A 5,557-nucleotide genomic window follows, 5' to 3' on the forward strand; every position below is an offset into this window, starting at 1 on the left:
AGAGAGCCTGATGGTGGCTCCTTCCCAGGATCCTGAGATCATGACCTGTGCTGTGCAGGTAGCCCACAATTTCACATTAATTATCTGATTAGGTTCTCTTAACCCTGTGAGGTAGATATGATTATTCTTACAGTATGGATAAGAAATCCAAGGCTTAAGGTTGCTAAGAAATTGCCCAAGGTGTGTGTGATTGAATGTGGGAGTTTTCCTGCCAGCTCTGTTCTGTGCTGTTTCACATCATAGGATTTATTTATTGGGCGTACCCTTTTCTTAACAGAATGTTCAGAGAAGTTTTCTTCTTTACCTCTACTTTTATTTCTGTTTGAAACTTTGGACGATCCCAGTCAGTTTAATGACAAAAGCAGGTAATAGCAACAAGTAATTGGAAAGTACCAAGATGAGAGGGCACAGCCCAGGCCTCTAGGGGCTTTCATCTGGGAAATATAAATAGCATGTTTAAGACAAGAAGGGGCCAGGGACCATAGAAGATTTTGCTGATTTCTTCCTTGACATTTGAGGAATAAGAGGCCTAACATTCCCCATCTGAGTTATTTCAAATAATCCCTCTTTGCTGGTCTCCTTTCATGAACTCTAAGCTCCTCAAGAGTGAGACATGGGTTCCCAATGCCTGTTGCTGTCTCCAAGGTTCATGCGCTGCCAGGTACAGAGCTGGCACACATTAAATGCATCTTGGCCCCAATTTCTCCCACATACAATATGTTTCATGATGTTTCCCCCCACTTAATGGGTATTTATTTAGTTTCTTTTCTTTTTTTTTTAATTTTTTTTTTATTTTTTATTTTTATTTAGTTTCTACTATGTGATAGGCACTATTCTAAGAACTTGGGAGATCAGGGAAAAGAACAGACAAAAATCCCTACTCTTGCAGAGTCAAAATGTATAATCATTGTTTTGCTCTCCAGGAGTTTGATCCTTGCATGGTATATAGCAGAGGAGAGGTGTTGAGAGTCTTGGCTTCCAGCTTTAGTTCTTCTGTACTCTTACAGCTAAAGAAATGCATGACTGCTAATAGCTGAAGAAGTTTCAGGTACCTCCCTGTTACTCTTTCTGTTAAACTTGACTCTACATAAACCTAAACTTCATTTGAAATTTTAGGGAACTGTCTAGGCAAAGACCTGGAATGGTGAAGGGCCTGCTTGAGGGTGGGGCTGGTGGAATGGATTAGTTTGAAATTAGGCCAGACTGAGATCAGAGTAGAGAGCCTTGGAGAAGCCATTTAGGTTTTGGGTAACTGAGAGTGTTTTGACATTTTTGAGGAAGAAAAATAGAGTGTTATCTGTAGAAGGATGGTTTCCCTGGTAGTGGTGAGAGGGTTCACCACAGAGTACCAAGACAAATTAGGAGGGTCTTCCACAGAGCCTGCTATGAAATACTAGACCTATAGCATGACAGAAGAAATGAGAAGAGGGAAGGGAAGCTGCACAAGTAGAAACAATATAACTAGATGGCTGATGGAGAGAATTGGTGAGGCTGATAGGTATCTGGGAAGATGTTAGTGACATTAGCCACAAATAGCTTTCAGCTTGATGACAGAAATAAAAACAACAATAAAAGGTAAAATACAGTATTTCATAAGAGAGGTATAGGAACCATCAAGACTTGAAGAAGAAAAAGCTTATGGTCCTTTAGGGGCAAGCTGTGATGGTTAGGATATATATTTTTTTAAATTAAAAAGCATTTTTCAGCATATTTCCAAGGGCCATGGCCGGCTGTGGCCATGGGATCTCCAACTGCATGCGAGAGCAACCCAAAGACACTTTGACAGCACAGGTCAGCATAAAGCCTACGTGCAGCTGCCACGCACCTTTCCTAGAACTGCTGGGGGTGGGGGCATTTTTTTCCCCCGCAAATGCCAAAAATATCCAATGAAATAATTAAGTTCAGAAACATCTAATAAATGTGGACTCAAGTGCAGTGATTATACTATGAAAATCTTAGTGAATTCCTTCCAGGGGGATGGCATGAGATGCTGTTTACCATCCACCTGGAGTTTCCTTGGTGAAATCTGAAAGCAGCCTCTGTACTCAGAGGGCAGGGAGAGACGGAAGGAAGATGCAGGCCATTCCAGGTTGGTAGATGGCAATTTTAATAAGCAAAGGGAACTTGTATACTAGGCTTATCGTAGCCTGCAGCAAGATGAGGAAAAAAAATTTTTTTAGCAACAAAAACCTGTTTTATTTTTTCCAAATACAGATACAGAAGTTTGCATGTTTTGCAAATATTCCTTCAAAGCAACATTTCTTATACAGTCCCTCTGCTCTAAAAGCTTGTAAACATAGATATGTATCCACAGTGCAATGTTGGCTTATCGAGGATCCACCTTGCATAACACTCATCATTTAAAAAGCCAAAATGATTAGTCGAACCAGAACTGTTTCTGTCAAGGCAATTTTTTTTCAGTGGATAGTTTTTCTCTAAAGAAAATTTAGGTAGTATACATATTTCTAAATGGTAACAGTAATCTTTGCAAATAATAGTTTCTAGGGCTCCAACTTGGGGTTAATTCAACTTGACCCAGAAATTGGGGTTGGAGCCCCTCAAGATGGCTTTAAATTAGAGAGGTACATTGAGGTTATGAGAACTTGGAGTCATCCCTGCTTCTCTAAGGACAAAAGTCACAATGCATGAAATGAGATGATTTTCTTGACAAAATTTAAATATTAAACCCAATAATGGCCACTTGGAAAAATTAGGGTAATTCAGTTTCTGCTTCCATCTTTGGAGAATACATGAGATTGACTCCCTTAGAATTGTAGTTTTTCCAGTTGTGATGCTCAAATATATTTTCAGAAAAGAAAAATCAGTGGTCTAATAATACAACAGTCATGATACCTCATAGTTGTGGCTCCCACCCTCCAGCCAAATCTTAAAAGTTTATAAAGTTTAACCAGGTACAATGTATACAGTGTCAGTGTTCTCAATAACCACATCACTATCTCAAGCCTATGTCCCTGTAGTTGCCTCTGGGAGCAAGAAAGGCAAGCAGAACCCACATCCCAAGGATGGTGGTGGGGGGACACCTCTGAGTGTCTGGGCTAGCTCACAGGTCAATTAGCAATCATGCTAATTGTGATAAAATCATTATCTGCTCAGCCTTGAGGAATTCAATGCTTTATATTATTTGGGACTAGTAGATTTTTCCAGAGCTCTTCTGTGATCATCTACAAAATATTCTGGCCTTATGTAATTCAGGTTGTATTTTCTAACTACTTTTGCAATCATGTCTTTTTGATGATGTTCCCCAACAGATGCATGAGTGAAAATCCATGCCTATAAACAGCTAAGAAAAAGACTGGCAAGGATGATTTGGGAGATTTCAACTTACTGTAGCCTACACTTGCAGGCTGGAGATGATGTATATACTTAGGCAGTCTCTTGTTTCCGCTCTTGAACACTTTGACTGAAACACCACAGTTTAGGTTTTCTTTGAGCTGGTCAGTCCTCAGGCAACTTGGCTGATAAGGGCAGCCTTTTTAAACACTGAAATTGGGGCACCTGGGTGGCTCAGTCGGTTAGGTGTCTGCCTTTAGCTCAGGTCATGATCTCAGGGTCCTGGGATGAGCTAGCTCTGTGTAGGGCTCCCTGATCCATGGGAAGCCTGTTTCTCCCTCTGCCTCTCCCTGGTTCCTCTCCTCACCTCATGCTCAGGTGCACGCTGTCAAATAAATAAAAAATCTTAAAAAAAAGAAAAACACTGCAGTGGACATTGTAAGCACTGGTAAAAATCTCTTTTGAAACTCAGATTAAAAAAAAAATAGTACTATTTGATAAAAAACAAAGATGCATTTTCTTCCAAACTGTCAGTGGTTAAGTTCTTTAGTAAGTGGTCCACGATAGCCAGGTTGTGTGGCAAACTGGCTGGTGTCTATTTCCTTCCACATACATAGGTGTCTGACCAGGAGTGCTTCAATCTATGTACCTTTTCTTTCTTTCATCATTCTTTTTGGCAATTGACATTGTTTTCTTTGCAAAATAACAGGATGCTTCTTGTCTTCCAGCCTGGGAATATTTTTTCACATCCCTAGGGTCAGAAGAATTAAGAGTATTGTCCATGGTTCTATTGGCTCTTTTTCTTTGTTGGAGATGATAAATTATTTTATTTTCAGCATCTTCATTTAATAATTATGGGGCTGGCTTCTAATGACATGTTGCTCATTAATTGCAGACTGAGATCATAAGGTGTAATTCTGTATCCTCTTAATAGAGCTGATGAGTCACTGATTTCAATTTGTTCAGCATTGGACTGTCATGTCAAGCCGGAGCACCTGTCCTGGTCTCAGGAGTAAGAGGTTTATTGAAAATCTGAGCCAAACCAGACTTCCCACAATCTCTCAGCCAAAGCCTCTGCCCCATCCCAATTAGTATGCTGGAATTAGCTTTGGCTAAAAATCATAATAGGGTCTCTACAGCAGGGAGTGTTGAATTTAAATCTGCTTTTGTTTATTTTTTAATTTTAAAAATTTTATTTATTTTTGCTTTTAAACATGCACTGAGGATCCCTGGGTGGCGCAGCGGTTTGGCGCCTGCCTTTGGCCCAGGGCGCGATCCTGGAGACCCGGGATCGAGTCCCACATCGGGCTCCCGGTGCATGGAGCCTGCTTCTCCCTCTGCCTGTGTCTCTGCCTCTCTCTCTCTCTCTGTGACTATCATAAATAAATAAAAATTAAAAAAAAACATGCACTGATTCAAGCTGTTTGGGTTGAACATCTGTTTAGTTAAAAAGTTCTATTTTTTTAAAAATTTATTTATTATAGTCACACAGAGAGAGAGGCAGAGACACAGGCAGAGGGAGAAGCAGGCTCCATGCACCGGAAGCCCGACGTGGGATTCGATCCCGGGTCTCCAGGATCGTGCCCTGGGCTAAAGGCAGGCGCCAAACCACCGCGCCACCCAGGGATCCCTCTATTTTTTGTATGTGTTTTGGTATATAAAAGTAATATAGACTCATTGAAGAAAATTTGAATTACAGAATGCTAAAGTTTGAAGAAATGACCCAAACTACCCATCATAACTCACTATTGATGTTTTATTTCCTTCTTGTTATTTTTGTTTATAAAAACAGAATTTATACATATATACCTTAGCTTGAAAAATATATATATTTTTCGTTCTAATTTTGCTTTGCAAATTTTGTGTGTTCTCCGTTTAAATCACCAATCCTTTGCACCCAGTCACCTTTGGAGTTGTCTTTGTTTCCCTCCTGTTACACATTTACTCAACATCTGGACCTTTGTGTCTGGTCAGCATGGGACCTTTGGCCACATTTCATTAATAAGGCTAATGCTCAAGAAGGGGGAATCACACCACTTTCCCAATTCTGATTAAAGTATCCTAGTGCATGAGGTTTCATTTTAATAGCCTGATGTATAATTTGATTATTTTTCTGCAGGATGAGTTGTGCCAGGAGCTATGAATTTCATAAAAGACTTTGACCTGACCAGAGGCTATCCCATTAAACATACCCATATAATGCAGGCTTTAAAAACAAGTTTCAGAGAATTTACCATCATCTGGTCAGATGCTCACAATCCCATTT

The 5,557-nt window shown here is 40.0% G+C and overlaps 1 non-coding gene across 1 annotated transcript; it reads left to right on the plus strand.

The window, feature by feature from the left end:
* The first annotated feature begins 1,703 nt into the window (after positions 1-1,703).
* On the plus strand, positions 1,704-1,838 carry LOC112914288 (small nucleolar RNA SNORA44). Its single transcript, XR_003233833.1, has one exon. It is a non-coding gene; the product is annotated as a small nucleolar RNA SNORA44 (small nucleolar RNA).
* The last annotated feature ends 3,719 nt before the right edge of the window (positions 1,839-5,557 follow it).

This window comes from Vulpes vulpes, chromosome 1 (genome assembly GCF_048418805.1).
Source record: "Vulpes vulpes isolate BD-2025 chromosome 1, VulVul3, whole genome shotgun sequence".
Lineage (NCBI taxonomy): Eukaryota > Metazoa > Chordata > Mammalia > Carnivora > Canidae > Vulpes > Vulpes vulpes.